The following is an 18627-nucleotide window of genomic DNA, read 5'->3' on the forward strand; positions in this document are numbered from 1 at the left end:
GAGTCTTAAGTAACGTTGAGAATGACCATTTGAACCATTCAAAAAGTCCTTGCTATATTCTAATTTGGCACCATCTCCTGTATTTCACAGTTTGGAAAGAATTCTATAAAAGATGGATAACAGTAAAACACAAAAAAGCTGGTGCTGAGATGGTAAACCTGGCTGCCCCGGCTCCTTTGCCCAAACTGTTTTCCCAGCCCTAATGTCCTCCCTTTTTCCTCCTAGGACTTCTTTTTCTTCCTTCGAGGTTGACCATAAATGCCGCCTCTAGCCCTCTGCGGCGTCCAAGCAGAAGTCATCTCTAGCTTCTGTGCCAGCATCGCACCGTGGCTTGGCTCTGCACGGGTCATCGGACTTGGTTGTGTACATGGCTGTTTTCCCCGCTAAGTTTGGGGCGCCTCGAGCCCAGGCGCCGTGACCGTGATCGTGCGCCCACAGGCACCTGGTGCAGCGCGGGGCGCACGCCGCGGCTGGGCTAGCTTGCGGAGTTCACGGGGGTCACTCGGGCACAGGCTTGTGCCCCAGGCGCGGAGAATGATTCACGGGGTGGCTCTTTGCATTCTTTGTCGGGTAGTCACGTCGGGCCGGGCACCCCGCCGGCGGATACCTGCGGATGGAAAGACACCCGGCCCGACGCCAGCGAGCGGGAGAAGCCTGGATGGAGCCAGCTTCCCGCCTGCCCGGAACCCGCCGGCGACCGGGGGGCGGGGCGCGGCCGCGGGGGCGGGGTGGAGGGGGGTGCTCGGCCGCTCCCGCCCCCTCCCCGCGCGCGGAAGCCACGCCCCCGGCCGCGCGCTCGCGCTGGGCGCGCGCCCGCCCATCCGCCCTCCGCCCTCCGCCCTCGCGCCCTCGCGCCGGGGGCGGGCGCTGCGCGTGCCGGGCGGAGAAGCGGCGCGAGCCGGGCGCTGCGAACGTTCGCCGCGGGGGTGGCTCCGGGGCCTGAGTAGGCGCCGCCGCTGCCTCAGCCGAGGGGGCCGGGCCGGAGCGTGCGGAGGAGTGAGGCCGCAGGAGACCTTCCTGACGACCCCTGCTCCGGCGGGGAAGTGAGCAAGGTGGGGGTCTGCGGCCGCCGCCGGGGCTGTGGGGAGCCGAGCTGGGCTGGAGCCTCGCGCCCGCGAGGTGCGGGACGGCAGCTCGCGCTGCGCCGGGACTGGGGACCCGGGAGCCTGCGGGTGCGGCGCTGCAGGAGTCGGGGAGGGCGCGGGGAGCCGGGGCCGCTGCACCGCGCGCGGCTGCGAGGTGGGACGGCGCGGCTAGCCCCGGAGGGACAGGCAGAGGGGATGCGGCGGATCCCGGGCCGGGAGGGGTCTCGGGGTCCGGAACGCGCCGGGGCACGGGCGCGAGCGGGGGCCCGGCGCCGGGCTGATGCTGCCCGAGCCCGGCTCGCCTGGAGGCGGCTCTGCGTTAGGTGCTGAAGGGGCGAGTGAGGCAGGTCCTGGCAGAGGGCAGGTGAGGCGGGCAGGCCCTGGCAGAGGGAAGGGTATTTATTTCAGATCACCCCAAATCACTGTTTCCCGAGGCGCCTAATAGCGAACCTGTCCAGGAGGTCACCCTGGACAGGAAAGAAGTGTCCCGAGAGGAGGATGCCGGTGACGAATACTTGCCCTTAAATTCCTGTGCCAGGCCTTGGGATTAGGAAGACCTTCCAGCTACCGTGGGTAGCGACCCGTAGTCAGCACTGGGGCCACGAAATAGTATGGAACACCCTCATGTTATTGAGGTGCTGACAGTGTGGCTGTGAAGGTATGCACATGAAATACAAAGGAGCGTCGAATTTTATGTCGCATGCCCTATTTACTTTCGGTCTCTTTTGTCTTTTCCCAGTATTGGGAAATTGGAGCCATAAATTGCGTGGTTTTGGGGATAAAGCAGAAAGGTCAAAAGAAGCCTATGGGAGAAATTTGGGAGAGTTTTGAAGGCTCCTACGGGTAACATTTAAAGGGGGCTCTTAGATGGGGAAAAAAGACGTTTGGAAAGAAAGGAAGTTTCCTTCCTTCCCAACTAGAAATAAGCTCCATGACTATTGACTGCTAAATCTTCAGAATGTTGCCTGGCTCACAGCGGTTGAGCCATAAGTGTCTGTTGCATGAATGAATGGACAAGCAAGGTTTGGCCACATTTGCCATGGAGCAGTGTCAGTCACTCTAGTGTTAGGGAAGGTTGCTGGATTTCCCCTGTTCCACAAGTTCTCTCTCTCTGCCTCTTTTTTTTTTTTTTTTTTTTTTTGCTATGCGAGGCAACCCCGGTTCTGAGGTCTGGGCATGTTAAAGCAATGGCTAAGGCGGCGAGGTCTTGGTTTCTGTGGCCATGCTACCACTTTCCCATGTGTCTTTCATGTTGGCCTTCAAGAGCTTGCTCCTTGGCCTGTTGCTTGAGATCATCCCATTTTGTTCCTTCTCCCATTGGCTTTTTCTATCACTTGAGAAGGAAGAGGGTAGTGTTGTCTAGAGAACACTTTTTCATTTTCGTCCTGGTTCTTGGGTCTTAGACCTGTAGTGCGAGGCTGTTGGTGCCTCTGCTTCTCTGTAAGGGCTGGAATTCTACCTGTGCTCTGCCTTGGTTGAATCTCTGAACTCTGGAGCTCCAGGCTGCTGTTTCAGTAACCTGGGTTGCAGTGCCTGTTGGGTTACTTTGTCTGCCAAATTAAAACTTGACCTTTTATGAGTTCTCTAAGGATTTTTATCATGCATAAGTGGAATTGCCTTTGAAAGGGGTTGTGCAGTCAAGGTAGTGTTGGCAGAGTTTTTGGATGTCCACTATGCCCGAGAGACAAATTTCTACCTATGGTTAGAAAATTAGACTCAGAACCAAGAGAATTTCAACTTATTGTTTATTTTATGTCTTTATGTTACTCTCTCAGGGCCTTAGTTTCTTCGTGTGAAAAATAAGTAATAATCAAAATCTGGCATTGTATAGGAAGCCTTGAAGAAGTAAATTTATTTCTCCTGTTTCAGGACTGTACAGCCAGCAGGTCTCTTGTTGAGAGGTGCCTAGGTTCTACAATATTGGGTGCCTTATTCCAGGCTCTCTCAATGATATTTTGTTTATATATTTATTTTAAAACCAACTTTTTGACGTATAGTTGACACAATAAAATGCACAGATTTCCCGTGTGCGGTTGGATGAGTTTTGGAAAAATGTGTACAGTAGTCCCCCCATTAGCCTCAGGGATATGTTCCAAGAGCACCAGTGGATGCCTGAAGCCACAGCTAATTCCAAACCCTATATAGACTGTTTTTTCCCTATACTTAAGTATCTATGATAAAGTTTTAACTTATAAATTAGTTGCCATGAGAGATTAATGACTTCTCTTAGGCATATGTTTGGCTTCTCTGTGGCATATCCCAATTGCCAGCATCACTACTTTTGCACTTTATTATTAAGTAAAACAATGGTCACTTGAACACAAGCACTGTGATACCGTGACAGTCAATCTGATCATTGAGACAGCTACTAAGTGAGTAACCAGAGGGTGGCTTATGCAGTGTGGATATGCTGGAGAAAGGGATAGTTCATATCCCAGGTGGGACAGAGTGGGATGGCACAAAATTTCGTCACGCTATTCAGAATGGTACACAACTTAAAACTTACAAATTGTTTATTTCTGAGGGGGGACTGCTGTATACTTTGTAACCACCATTCCAATCAAGAAATTTCCATCGCCCCAGAATGTTCCCTTATGCTGGTTTGCAGTCCATTCTCTATCTTCCCTACTCCCTTTTATTGATTTCGAATTACACGAGCATCAGAGCTGTGGCATCTAGTTGTGTAGATTGTATTCTGCCCAGCTTTAGGGAGCACCATTCACATTGGAGTCCTTGTGCCTGGCAGCTGCTGGAGTTGTGTAGTGCACACTCTGTGTGACTGTGTGCTGCAACTCTGCAGGTGGCTCAGAACACACCCTCACTTGTCAGATACTCAAACAGTACAGACAGAATAAAGGCCCCCTTGACCTACTCATGGAAACAAGTTATCAGTTTTTGTGGTCTTTCCAGACTATTCTCTATGTATTTTCATGTATATATAGGGAACACAAACTCATCTGATACTCAAACAGTATAGACAGAATAAAGGCCCCCTTGACCTACTCACAGAAACAGAAGTTATCAGTTTTTGTGGTCTTTCCAGGCTATTCTCTATGTATTTTCATGTATATATAGGTAATACAGAATAAAAAAAGAGCAGAGCTTTTTCTCCTCTGCATTAATGACGTCATACCAAACACATTCTGCAGTTTTTTCCCCTAACAGAATGATTTTGAGATTTTTTCATGTTGGAACACAGGAATCAACCTGAGTCTTCTTAACTACTACACAATCTCTTATGTAGTATGTATTGTAGTTTATTTAGTATTCTCATTAAGGACCGTTGCTGCAGTGAATGAAAAACTACAGTTGCTGGGTCAGAGGTATGCATTTTACTTCATAACTGATGGGGCTATAACCGTGTTGCTACTTGTGGATTTAATCCATTTATTTTCAACTGCTTAGTGTATTCAGTTGTAGGCTTTTTTTTTTTTTTTTTTTTTTTTTTTTTTTTTTTTTGAGATAGGGTCTTCCTCTGTTGCCCAGACTGGAGTGCAGTGGCACTCCAGGGCTCAAGTGATTCTCCCAAGTAGCTGGGACTACACTTGCGTGCCACCACGCCCGGCTAATTTTAAAATTTTTTGTAGAGATGCAGTCCCGCCATGTTGCTCAGGCTGGCAAGTGATCCTCCCAAAGCGTTGGGATTACAGGCATGAGCCCCTGCACCTGGCCCGGTTGTGGACTTACATCACAGCGCACGTGTCCTTTTACTCACTGAGGAGCAGTTGGGTTCCTTTAGATGCTGATTCTTCCATGGGTCTGTGTGTTGCAAATGCATCCTGCCAGCCCTAGGCTTTTCTTTCCCTTTGTTAACAATGTATTTGGTTGTATATACCATTTAAGTTTAATGTCATATTTATGAAAAATTTCCCTTAAATGGCTTGTCTTTTTTTGGGTGTGTATCTGGTTTAAGAAAATTTTCTGTCTCTCATGGTGTTAATGATATATTCTTAGAGTTTCTTCCAAAAGTTTAAAAAAGTTTTGCTTTCCAGATGGAATTTATTTCTATGTATGGTATAATGAAAAGATACAATTTTTTTTTTCAATTTGGATGACCAGTTTTTCAGCACTCTTTAACTTTTTTTATTATAGTAAAATACACATAACATAAAAATAACAATTTTAACCATTTTTAAGTGTACAGTTCTGTAGCGTGAAATACATTCACATTGTTGCACAGCCATCACCACTGTCTCCAGAGCTTTTTCATCATCCCCAACTGAAACTCTGTACCCCTTAAACACCAGCTCCCCATTCTTCCCTCAGCGCCTGGCAACCACCATTCTACTTTCTTTCTCTATGAATTCGACTACTCTAGGTACCTCATATGAATGGAGTCATTACAATATTTGCCCTTCTGTATCTGGCTGATTTCACTTAGTATAATGTCCTTAAAGTTCATTCATATTGTAGCATGTGTGAAAATTTCCTTTTTAAGGCTGAATAATATTCCATGGTATGAATATACCACATTTTGTTTATTCATTCATTGATGGACGTTTGGGTTGTTTCCCCGTTTTGGCCATTATAAGGAGTGCTGCTATGAACATTGGTATCTGTATGTCTGTTTAAGTCTCTGTTTCCATTTCTTTTGTGTATGTACTCAAGTGCAATTGTCAGTAATACAGTTTTTAAAACAATATACATAATGGAATAAAAATAGATTAACACAATTTTGACCAATGTGGCTGAATAGTATGGAGTTTCCATATACCCACTCTTTCCCATATGGTTTCTCCTATTATTAACATCTTGCGTTAGTATGCTACATTTATTATAATTGATAAACTAATATTGATACATTGTTGTTAAAGTTCATGATTTAGAGTTCACTCTTTGTATTGTATAGTTCTATGGGTTTTGACAAGTGCGTAATGTCATGTATCATTAACATGGCATGACATGTAATGCCATTACATGGCATGACTGCATGCTACAACCCTGCAAGGGGCTCACTTGTAAAATACTCAACAGTACAGACAGAATAAATGTCATTACATGGCTATAGTTTTACCTTTTCCAGAGTTGGAAATGTCATAGATTTGGAATCATGTAGTATGGAGCCTACTCAGATTGGCTTCTTTTGCTTAGCAGTATGCATTTAAGTTTCCTCTAAGTCTTTTTTGCGACTTGATAGCTCATTTCTTTTTTTTAATTTTTATTTTTTGAGACTGAGTCTCGCTCTGTGGCCCAGGCTGGAGTGCAGTGGCGCGATCTCGGCTCACTGCAAGCTCTGCCTTCCGGATTCACACCATTCTCCTGCCTCAGCCTCCCGAGTAGCTGCGACTACAGGCGTCCGCCACCACGCCTGGCTAATTTTTTGTATTTTTAGTAGAGACGGGGTTTCACCATGTTAACCAGGATGGTCTCGATCTCCTGACCTCATGATCCGCCTGCCTCGGCCTCCCAAAGTGCTGGGATTACATGCGTGCGCCACCGCGTCCGGCCAGCTCATTTCTTTTTAGCACCGAATGATAATATTCCTTTTTATGGAAGCACCACAGTTTGTTTATTCGTTCACCTACTGAAGGACATCTTGGTTGCTTCTAGTTTTTGGCAATTTTTGAATAAAACTGCTATAAACATCCGTGTGCAGGTTTTTGTGTAGACATTAAATTTGTAACTCATTTGGGAAAATACCTAGGAGAGTGATTGCTGGGTTGAATGGTAAGAATATATCAAGCTTTGTAGGAAACTATTAAACTATCTTTCAAAGTGACTGTATCATTTGCATTCCCAATAATTTTTAAAATTTATGTCCAAGTACCCTAAATGTACTTATATAATAAGTATGTCAGACTGTTCTGTAAAGTTAAACTTCACCTGGAATAATATTTAGTCATTGGTTTTGTTGGCTGTCTTTCTTGCAGTGTATCTCTTCATGTGTTTTGAAGTTTTGAATTACAGACTTTTTTTTTTGAGATGGAGTCTGGCTCTGTCGCCTAGGGTGGAATACAGTGGCATGATCTCAGCTCACTGCAGCCTCTGCCTCTGCCTCCCAGGTTCAAGCGATTCTCCTGCCTCAGCCTCCCGAGTAGCTGGGATTATAGGCACCCGCCACCACGCCTGGCTAATTTTTGTATTTTTAGTAGAGACAGGGTTTCACCATGTTGGCCAGGCTGGTCTCGAACTCCTGACCTCAAGTGATTCGCCTGCCGCAGCCTCCCAAAGTGTTGGGATTAAAGACGTGAGCCACCACACCCAGCCAAATTACAGACCCATTTTCAGAGTGAGTGCTTTTGATTTTATTTTATTTATTTTTTTTTTGATTTTGTTTTCTTATCTTCTGTGCCCACTGTCCTCTGTGTGGTGATATTTCAGGTGCTTCAGCTGACCTACTGGGCCTCAGTCTAGAATCAGATATGATAATTGTGGGTCAGGGGTCCTGCCCTTTGAGTTAATTGGGCTATTTTGGATCCTCTCATAGAGTATGGTCCTGAGGCTGTTTATATCTTCCCACTTATCTAAGCCTAGAGTATTAGATAAACTGTAGTTCTAGGCAGAGATTGGCAGCAGTATTTTTTAGCTTCCTTTCAGCTCCAGCATCATTGCTGGCCTTGAGCAGTGGGTCTGGCCCAGATATCTCCGTGTCTTCATCCTCCTTTGCTTTCTGTTATTACTACCTGCAGGAAGTGCACACCTGGTTCTAGACTCCGGATCCAGCAAGCCTAGAGCTTCAGTCCTGCTTGCAACTTTGTGTATCTATTCTGTTTCTCCAAATAGAGGTTTATCTTGTTTTTTTGAGCCTAATTAAAAAAAATTGTTAAAAAATATTTTATCCATTATTGTGTATTTAGAGCAGAGAGGATGCATCAAAGAATGTACTTACTGGCCACTTTCTAGAAGATTTAATTAACCAAGCTCCTTTCTCAACTTTATACAAAGACTTTTTTCTTTGTTTTGGCATTGCCTAGGCCTTCCAGTACAAGAATAAGTATAATAATGGGCATTTTAATCTTTTTCCTGAGTGGTAATGTTTCCAGTGTTTCACTGTTAGATATGATGTTTACTGTTGGTTTTTGGAAGATGTCTTTTGTCAATTTAAGGAAGTTTTCTTCTGTTCTTGGTAAGTATTTTTAATTGGGTGTTGAATTTTATGGAGGCCTTTTTTTGGGGCATTTCTTGAAATTATTTTTTCCCCTCTTTAACATGTCAAGAATAGGACAGATCTCTCTTGAGTTGTAGGTAACTGAGAGAAACAGATGTATATGATTTACTTGTTAATTCACTTTTAACAAAAAACCTCACAACCTTTAAAGAAAACACATTTTAAACTTGAATTTTTGTATACTAACATTATATATAAGTTAAAATAGGACTGAAATGCTGTAGTAATCAGGTTTGGACTAAATATCATCGTAACTTCACTATATTTGAATAGTACCTAATAATATCAATAATAGTAGCTAACATTTATTGGGCTCTTACTGGATGCCATTGTGCTAAATGCTTTACATGATATTGATTTAAGAGTTACCACAGCCCTGTGAGGTTATATTTAGCTACTCAGAACTCTTTGTTGTAGTGGAGTGCAGTTACTGAATTTTTTTATTGGAACCTAGAGAACTCTCTCAGATTTGTAAAAAGCAAATCTTTGAGGTTTTATGAACATTTATTTTCCCTGGCCTTTTTTTTTTTTTTTTTTAATCTGAAAGAGAGGAGAAAAGAAGTAGTAGAGGAAGAATATTTGAGAATTTTTCTGAAATAAGCAAGGAAGTTCTCTTTCAATAAAGTTTGGCTTGTTGTAACTAAGTGTTAATGAGAGTCTTAGTCATCACTAACTTCTTTTTTTTTTTTTGGGACGGAGTCTCGCTCTGTCATCCAGGCTGGAGTGCAGTGGCACGATCTCAGCTCATTGTAACCTCTACCTCCTGGGTTCAAGGGATTCTCTTGCCTCAGCCTCCCAAGTAGCTGGGACTATAGGCGCATGTCACCATATCTGGCTATTTTTTTCTATTTTTATTAGGGACTGGGTTTCATTGTGTTTAGCCAGGATGGTCTCCATCTCCTGACCTCGTGATCCACCCGCCTCAGCCTCCCAAGGTGCTGGGATTACAGGCGTGAGCCACCGCGCCTGGCCCCTCACTGACTTCTTAATTAAATGGACATCCAAAGAAAAACTGACAGGGAGATGGTGGGAGGTGGTGAACTTACATAAGAAATTTCAATACTTGGATGCTTTGACGTAGCTGAGAGCTGGCAGGGTTAAGAAATTAACAAAAAGATTCAAAGGAAATAAAGGCTATTTAACACAAAGGCATGTACAGAGACATCCTGGAGACACTTCCAAAGCCTTCTCTCCTTTTCCTTTAGTCTTTACTGTGGGAGTTACGTAACTTCTGCGTGTAGACGTAGTCCAGGTGTGAAACACTCTATTTTCTGTGAATAGAACAGAGTGTAAGAACTAACAAGGATCCAAACTTTTTGCTGCACTCTCTTCCAGATCCTACTTAACTCCATGATTTAAGGTCTGATCCAGCACCACAGTTTTGGGACCTGTGTTCTTTCCTTATTCCTTGAGGCCTCATGTTGCCCTGGAGGGGGCGATGTGACACAGTAGAAAGAAAATGGGCTCTAGCGCTTTAGCATCGTCATGGTCAAAACTCCGCAGATTCCTAGCTTTGCAACTTCAGGCCAAGTTACCTGACCACTTAGACTTTAGTTTCCTCTCTACTTCTAACACCCCTAATCCTGAAAATCTCCTCAAGCTCAGCACAGTCTTGTCTTCTCACCTACTTTTAAAAAGAGCAATAGTCTCCAAAGTGGGAGGTATGTAAAATGATCCTCTAGGCAGGGTGTTACAAGAAAATATGAACAATCAAGTTTTACCAGTATTTGACCCATAGGTTGACACTTTACTTCATCTGTGTGTCTGATGATGTCTGTCAGGTATGGTAAGCTAGGGAACCCCACCGCCTGGAGGGGCTGATACTGTGATCCTCCTTATTTACCTGCTTATATTGTTTTAGCACATGTTTTAGTTCACCTCTGCTGGGTTTAGTGGTCTTCCAGATCATATTTACCTGATAAAATGAACCTTGCTAAATAGACAGATGGCTCACAAAGATTCCTGCAAAGAAAATGCAGATTGAAGTTTCAGAGTCAGCAGAAGATTGAAGTAATAATACAAATACATGTGAACAGCCAGAAAGAAACAGAGTGGATACTTCTATTTATATTATGAACTTGTCAGTCAAATGCATAATATAAAAACAATGGTGATCTCATCAGATTGATGAAGAAGGAGTAATAAAAAATAGCTTAGAATTACTAAAAATACTATTTAAAATATGGACTTATATACACTGTTGAGTACATTGTACCTGAAGGTATTTACTAATGATATTATGGGCTAATGTTATAAATTGAGATATTTAAAAACTAAGTATTCAGAATATAAAGACAGACTTATTGATGTTTTTCAGTGATTGTCAGTCATAATCCAGTACCTTAAAATTTTATTAAGGTTAATAATACATTTTTAGAAGTTCTTTTTGAGGTTTTGGAATAAAATACAAAAAGTCATAAACTCTTGTTCTTCTTGTTTGGTAACAGTGGCTGAAATGATATATAGATAAATAATTTGAGTTTGGTGTAAAACTGAAAAGTATCCTGTATTAGCAACTGTTGTTGAGATACTGGTAGAACACGTTGCTGAAGATTTTGAAATGATGGCTATTGTACCAAATTATAGAGTTCATGGGAGTTCATGTATATTTGGATAAAAGTACAGAGCTTATGGTATTTGGTATACTCTGTTTCAATAATAAAATATATGGAAATATATGGAGAACTGTGTTCCCCACCCCTGCTAAAACACTCAGGATAAGACTTACCAGAGAATTTACTAAAAGTAGATGATCTAAAATGTTATAAAGAGATAGTACATATAAAGCATAAAGAATAATATATTGTTCAACCATTGTGGAAGACGGTGTGGGGATTCCTTGAGGAGCTAGAACCAGAAATAACGTTTGACCCAGCAATCCCATTAATGGGTATATACCCAAAGGGTTATAAATCATTCTCCTATAAAGACACATGCACATTGTGTTTATTGCAGCACTATTTACAATAGCAAAGACTTGGAACCAACCCAAATGCCCATTAATGATAGAACGGATAAAGAAAATGTGGCACATACACACCATCGAATACTGTGCAGCCATAAAAAAAGAATGAGTTCATGTCCTTGCAGGGACATGGATGAAGCTGGAAGCCATCATTCTCAGCAAACTAACACAGGAACAGAAAACAGAATACCACATGTTCTCACTCATAAGTGGGAGTTGAACAGTGAGAACACATGGATACAGGGAAGGGAACAACACACACAGGGGCCTGTTGGGGGGTGGGGGCCAAGGGGAGGGAGAGCATTAGGACAAATACCTAATGCATGCAGGGCTTAAAACTTAGATGGCGGGTCAATAGGTGCAGCAAACCACCATGGCACATGTATACCCATGTAACAAGCCTGCACATTCTGCACATGTATCGCAGAACTTAAAGTAAAATTAAAAAAAATATATTTCCACTTAAATAAATGGAGCACAAAAAAAGAAGACTATATTGTACCTAGAACCCAGCCTAAGAAAGAAAATATAGCCAGTGGAGTTGGTATACCTCTGCGGTCATAATTCTGTTTCCATCCCCAGAGATACTCTTTTCTGAATTTGATGATTACCATTTCCATATACTTCTTTATACTTTTGCTGTCTGTGTGTGTGTGTGTGTGTGTGTGTGTGTGTGTGTGTGTATTTGTATATTTGTATGTTATATTCAGGGCCAGGGCCAGGGTGAGATGAGGAGGCACCTAGGTCCCCAATGTAAGGAGCCCCTCAGCCATGGGCTTGCATGACCCCCAGAGTGATGCTTCCTTAAATTTTGTGCCCCAGGTACCTCGTTCACGTCACCATAGTCCCAGTCCTGCTTCTGTTAATATGCATGTTTTTAAGCTTTATGGAAAAATATTATTTTTTATGTATTCTCTTGTAACTTTTTTCACTTAATATTGTGAAATTGATCCATCTCGATAAATGTAGCCCTGCTTTATTCTGTTGTGCGATTGACTATACTATAATTTTATTTTCCCATGCTTCTGTTGATGGACATTTAGGTTGTTTCTGATTTTGTGTTTAGAAACAATATCATCATAAGCATTCTTATATGTGTCTCCTTAGGACATAGTTGTAAAAAGGGAATTTCTGGGTAATTAGATACATCCATTTTTTTTTTTTTTTTTTTTTTTTGAGACGGAGTCTCGCTCTGTTGCCCAGGCTGGCGTGCAGTGGCACAATCTCAGCTCATTGCAACCTCCACCTCCTGGGTTCAAGCAGTTCTCCTGCCTCAGCCTCCCGAGTAGCTGGGACTACAGGCGCCCACGACCATGCCCAGCTAATTTTTTGTATTTTTAGTAGAGATGGGGTTTCACCATGTAGGGCAGGCTGGTCTCAAACTCCTGACCTTAGGTAATCCACCTGCCTCAGCCTCCCAAAATACTGGGATTACAGGTGGGAGCCACTGCGCCTGGCCTATATCCATTTTTAATATTACTAGATACTGCTTTTGCTGTTATATTTATGCTTTCACCAGCAATATATGAGAATTCATGTCACCTCATATTTTTGCCAATATAAATGGTATTTTCAGACTCATTTTTTTCATTTGATGTGTGTGATGGGTAAATTATATTTTTGTAAATTTTGTGTTGCAAAATTAAACAGATACTAAAAAAATCATAGCTTAGTGAAATATTGTAGAGCAAACGCTTCTGTCATCTTCACCCAGGTGAAGAAATAGAATTCTGCCAGCCCTTTTAGAAGCTCCTCCATGTACCTCATCCCAGTCATAGCCCCTTCCTTTCCCCCCAAAGCAATCGCTGTCCTGATTTGTATAGTAATCCCTTCCTTGGATTCCTTTATGGTTTTCTACCCCAACTGTGGATCCTTAGATATTATAGTTTAGTCTTGAGTTATTATGTGCAACTTTTTATGTATTTGTTTTTCATTTTTGTTGCCTCTTCTGTGAATCGCCTGCTTATATCTTAGGTCAGATTTTCTTACCGGTTTGTACAAATTCTGTGCATATCATGGATACCAGTTGTTGGTTATAAGCATTGCCGATCTCTTTTCCCAGTTAGCGACTTGTCTTTTCATCTTTCTCATGAGTTTTGATACTTAGATTTAAGTGTAGTTTAACTTAGGCAAACTTTTGCTTACAAAGTCCTTCCTTATGTTGAGATTAAAAGATATTTTGAGACTACTGTAACAAAAGCTTAATTGCAAAAGACATAAACAGGCACCTCACAGAAAAGGAAACACATATGACCAGTAAACATATTAGAGATGGGTACCTTCATTAGTGATCAAAGAAATACCAATCAAGACCACAATGAGATGATATCATATACCCATGCTGTTGGCAAAATTTGAAAAGCCTGGTGGATCTAGTGTTGGAGAGATTGTGAATTCACAGGATCTCTGATATATCACTGACAGGAATGTACTTTGGTGCACTTTAAAAAACATTTTGGCAATTCCTTTTTTAGATACACACCCAAGATAAACTCTTGACCTTGTGCAGCAAGAGACAGGTACAACAATGTTTGTAGCAACACTGTCCATGATAGAAAAAAACAAAACTAGAAACAACTCAGATTTCCATCAGTAGGAGAGTAGATTAAAATGCAGTTTTGGAATTATACAGCGTTAAAAAAAATGAACAACAGGGTGAATCTTAGCAATATAATATTTAGTGAAAACGATTACCTTAGGGTTATGCATAGTAAGATATCTTTTTTCTGTTTAACTTATTTGAGATATAATCCACATACCATATAATTCAACCTACAGTTCAGTGGTTTTTAGTATATTTCTAGAGTTGTGCAACCATCACTATTAATTTCAGAACATTTGCATCATCCCTAAAAAGAACCCTGTACTCATTAGCAGTTACTCCCTATTCACCTTCCCCCTGTCAACCCTCCACAAACCCCTGGAAACCAATGATTAATTTTCTGTTGCTATGGATTTACCTATTCTGGACATTTCATAGAACTGGAATCATATAATACATGGTCTTCTATGACTGGCTTCTTTCATTTAGCATAGTGTTTTCAAGGTTCATCCATGTTGTAGCATGCTTCAGTACTTCATTCCTTTTTATGGCTAAACAATTAGTATGAATATACTGCAGTTTCATTCCAGCACCACTTGTTGAAAAGACTATCCTTTCTCTATTGAATTGTCTTGGTACCTGTGTTGAAAATCAGATGACCATAAGTGTAAGGATATATTTCTGGACTCCCAGTCTGTTCCATTGATTCCTATTGCTATCCTTGTGCCAGTACTACACTGTTTTTTTTATTACTGTGGTTTTGTAGTAAGTTTTCATACGTTCATGGACTTCATTTGCTAATATTTCATTGAAGACTTTTGCAGTGAAAATGAATGAACAATGTTCATGAACATTGGTTGCTAGTTTTCCTTTTTTTCTGCCTTTGTTGGGTTTTGTTATCTAGGTAATGCTGGCTACAAAATGAGTAGGTAAGTGTTACCTTGTCTTTTGTTTTCTGGAAGGGATCTTGTAGAATTGGGCTTGCAGATTCCTTTCACAGAAGGTTTTTTTTTAAACTACAAATTCAATCTCTTTAGTAATTATAGGGTTATTCTGGTTATCTATTTCACCCTGGGCGAGTTCTGGCAATTTGTAGCTTTTGAGGAATTGGTCAGTTTTATCTGAGTTGTTATATGTATAGATTAGAATTGTTCATAATATTTCTATGGTGTTTCTTTTAATGTTCATGTGTTCTGTAGTGATAACTTCCCCTCTTTCATTAGTAATATTGATAATTTATGCCCTCTTTTTTTTGTTGCTCTGTTTTGCTAGAGGTTTATCAATTTTATTGATCTTTTCAAAGAACTAGCTTTTAGTTTCATTGACTTCTCTTTCTTTTAGTGAATTCTAGTTTCAATCCATTATGGTCAGATAACATACTCTGTATGATTTTAATTATTTTGAATTTGTTACTGTTTGTTTTATGGCCCAAGATCTGGTCTTTGTTGGTACATGTTTCATGTGCACCTAAAAAGAATGTACATTTCATTGTTGTTCGTAGAGTGTTCCATAGATGTCAATTAGCTCTGGTTGGTTGATAGTGTTGCTCAGTCCTTCCACTACCTTGTCACTACCTTTTCCCCCACCCTCTTCAGTGAGGTCATTTCATACATATATAATACTGTTGGATTACTTTATCACATTCTGCATTTCATTCTGGGATCCTCTGATTTTTTTTTAATTGCATGCATTAAGGTTCACTCTTTGTGGCTGGTGTGGTGGCTCACTCCTGTAGTCCCGAAACTCAGAGAAGCAGGGGTGGGACGATTGCTTGAGCCCAGGAGTTCGAGACCAGCCAGGACAACAATAATGAGACCCTGTCTGTACAAAATACATAAATAAAAAGTTAAAAGATTAAAAAAATAAAGATTCACTCTTTGTGTTGTAAAGTTCTGTCGGTGTTGACAAACACATAGTGTCATGTTTCCACCATTACAGAATCATACAGAATATTTCTCTGCCCTAAAAATTGCCCTGTGCTTCACCTACTCAGTTCACCGCCTGCTTTCCCCAAACTCTCGCAACCACTGATCATTTTCCTGTTTCTATAGTTCTGTTTTATCTAGAAGGTCATAAAATTGGAGTCATACAGTATGTAGCCTTTTCACACTGGCTTTTTTCACTTAGCATTATGCATTTAAGGTTCCCCCATGTCTTTTGATGGCTTGATACTTTGTTCTTTTTATTGCTGAACAATATTCCATTTATGAAGAATTGCAGTTTATTTATGCATTCACCTATTGAAGGGCATCATCATTGCTTCCAGCTTTTGGCAATCAAGAATAAAGCTGTAAACATTTGGGTGCAGGTTTTGTGTGGACATAAATTTTCAACTCAATTGAGCAAATACCTAGCAGTGCAATTATTGGATCGTATGGTAAGACTGATTAGCTTTATAAGAAACTGCCAGGTTTCTCACATCGTGACTGCTTGTGCATTCCCATCAGCAATGATGAGAGTTCCTGCTGCCTCTGCATCCTTGTTAGCATTTTCTTTTCTTTCTTTTTTTTTTTTTTTGAGATGGAGTCTCACTCTATTGCCCAGGCTGGAGTGCAGTGGTGCGATTTCAGCACACTGCAACCTCCGCCTCCCAGGTTCAACCAATTCTCCTGCCTCAGCCTCCTGAGTAGCTGGGACTACAGGTGTGTGCCACCACGCCCAGATCATTTTTGTACTTTTAGTAGAGACAGGGTTTCGCCATGTTAGCCAGGCTGGTCTCGAACTCCTGACCTCAGATGATCCACCCACCTCGGCCTCCCAAAGTGCTGGGATTACAGGTGTGAGCCACTGCACCCGGCCCTTGTCAGCATTTGATGTTGTCAGTTGTTTTTTATTTTAACTATTCTGGTAGGTATGTAGTGTTATTTTGTTGTTTTAATTTGTAATTTCCGAATAGATTTTCCAACAAAAGGTGGTGTTGAACACCTTTTCATATGCTTATTTACCATCTGTGTATCTTCTTTGGTAAGATTTCTGTTCAGAGCTTTTGATTGTTTTTGATTAAGCTGTTGTTTTGTTACTGAGTTTTATGAGTTTTGTTTGTTTGTTTGTTTGTTTGAGACAGGGTTTTGCTCTGTCACCCAGGCTGGAGTGCAGTAGTGTGATCACAGTTCACTGCAGCCTTGAACTCCTGGGCACAAGCGATCCTTCCTACCTCAGCCTCCTGAGTAGCCAGGAATACAGGTGTGCACCAGCCTGCCTGGCAGTTTTTGTATTTTTCTTGTAGAGATGAGCTTTTGCCATGTTGCCCAGGCTGGTCTTGAACTACTGGGCTGAAGTGATCTGCCCACCTCAGCCTTCCAAATCCTGTTGGGATTACAGGTGTGAGTCACCGTGCCCAGTGTTCTTTATATAATTTGTATACAAGTACTTCATCAGATACGTGTTTTGAAAATATTTTCTGTCACTCAGTTGCCTGTCTTTTCATTCACTTAATAGTATCTTTTGTGGGGCAGTTAATTTTGATAAAATCCAACTATTTTTTTTTATTTCATGGGTTGTGCTTTCCATACCCATTCATTTGGTTTTGCTTTGGGCTGAGGATATTAAACAGCCTTTTCTAGGAACTTTCAGTTTCAACCCTTTCATTTATTTATTTTTGAGACGGAGTCTCACTCTGTTACCCAGGCTGGAGTGCAGTGGCATGATCTCGGCTCAATGCAACCTCTGGCTCCTGAATTTAAAAGATTCACCTACCTCAGCCTCCCAATTAGCTGGCATTACAGGCATGCACCACCACACCCAGTTAATTTTTTTTGTATTTTAGTAGAGACTGGGTTTCACCATGTTGGCCAGGCTGGTCTTGAACTCCTGACCTCAAGTGATCCGCCTGCCTCGGCCTCCCAACGTGCTGGGATTACAGGCGTGAGCCACTGCACCTGGCCAAGTTTCAACCCTTTTAGATTTAAGAAACTTCACTTACATTTGCATAGCTAGGACCCTGGTCTTTATAGGCTGAAGATATGTTCTGGTTCTTTAAATTGGGTGAAATGAAGCAGTGATTCGGACCCACTGAAGATCAGAGATGTTTCAATAAACGTGCCTACTGGATTTCTCTGTATGCCCACAGGATGAACCATAGGAAGACAGGGGTGGAGAGTTCTGAGATCACAAGGTCATAGAATTTTATTTGTGCATTAGTGTGGACAAAGATTTTGGCAGTTGAAATGGGAAAAGAGGGTGGATATGAGTGTGATTATGAGGAAGGAAATGGCAGGGTTTGAAATTAGAGTTAGTGTGAAGGTAATGATATTGGTTATCTCTAGATTGTGTGGCTAAGAAAAGGCAGAGTGCTAGGAGTTCAAGTGGAAGGAAGTAGAGAGATGTACTTACATTCATGGTAGCATTGGTCTTCAAGATTATATCAGAATGGCAAGGGTATCTCATCAGCTGTGGTATTGGAGTAGATAATACCCTTCTTAGGTATGGAACTGTTAAAAGCATAATTACAAAGATACAGGCATTAGTGTACTTAAAGCACTGGCATGGAGTCACCTTTGACTGGGCCTAGGGAAATGGTTTATAGTAATCTCAGTTTTTGTGTATCCCATTAATTTGGATTTTATGTACCCTGAATTATAAGATTGCTTGAAATGAAACTACTTAATGCCTTAATTCTCCCAGTAGCTGACTTGTAGACAAGGATTTAAATGCAAGTATTTTATTTTGGAGGTTATCCTTGGAAAAGCCAGTGGGGGAGTGGGAAGTGAGATAGGAGAGGGAAGATAGCAAAGATTGCAAATACAAGATTTGTTTTCAAGCCAGGTACTGATTTTTTTCACAGTATTCCCACTGAGAAACTCCAGGAGCGAATGTAAAACTTGTGTCTTAGAGTTATAGTCCTTCAGGGGAAAGGTAGTTGGAGTATTTATATACCATCTCTTTCAGTTATTGGTTAAGATTGTTTTCAGGAGGTGGTAGATCTACC

The 18627-nt window shown here is 41.6% G+C and overlaps 1 protein-coding gene across 43 annotated transcripts in view; it reads left to right on the forward strand.

Moving 5' to 3' along the window:
• The first annotated feature begins 912 nt into the window (after positions 1–912).
• Positions 913–18627, forward strand: part of DTNB (dystrobrevin beta) — a 296524-nt gene continuing 278809 nt past the window's right edge. For all 43 annotated transcript variants that reach the window (XM_016948165.3, XM_016948172.3, XM_016948177.3 and 40 more), the window contains exon 1: positions 913–1052. The gene's annotated coding sequence lies outside the window, so the exon portion shown is untranslated. The remainder of the gene's footprint in view (positions 1053–18627) is intronic.

Source organism: Pan troglodytes, chromosome 12, assembly GCF_028858775.2.
Source record: "Pan troglodytes isolate AG18354 chromosome 12, NHGRI_mPanTro3-v2.0_pri, whole genome shotgun sequence".
NCBI lineage: Eukaryota > Metazoa > Chordata > Mammalia > Primates > Hominidae > Pan > Pan troglodytes.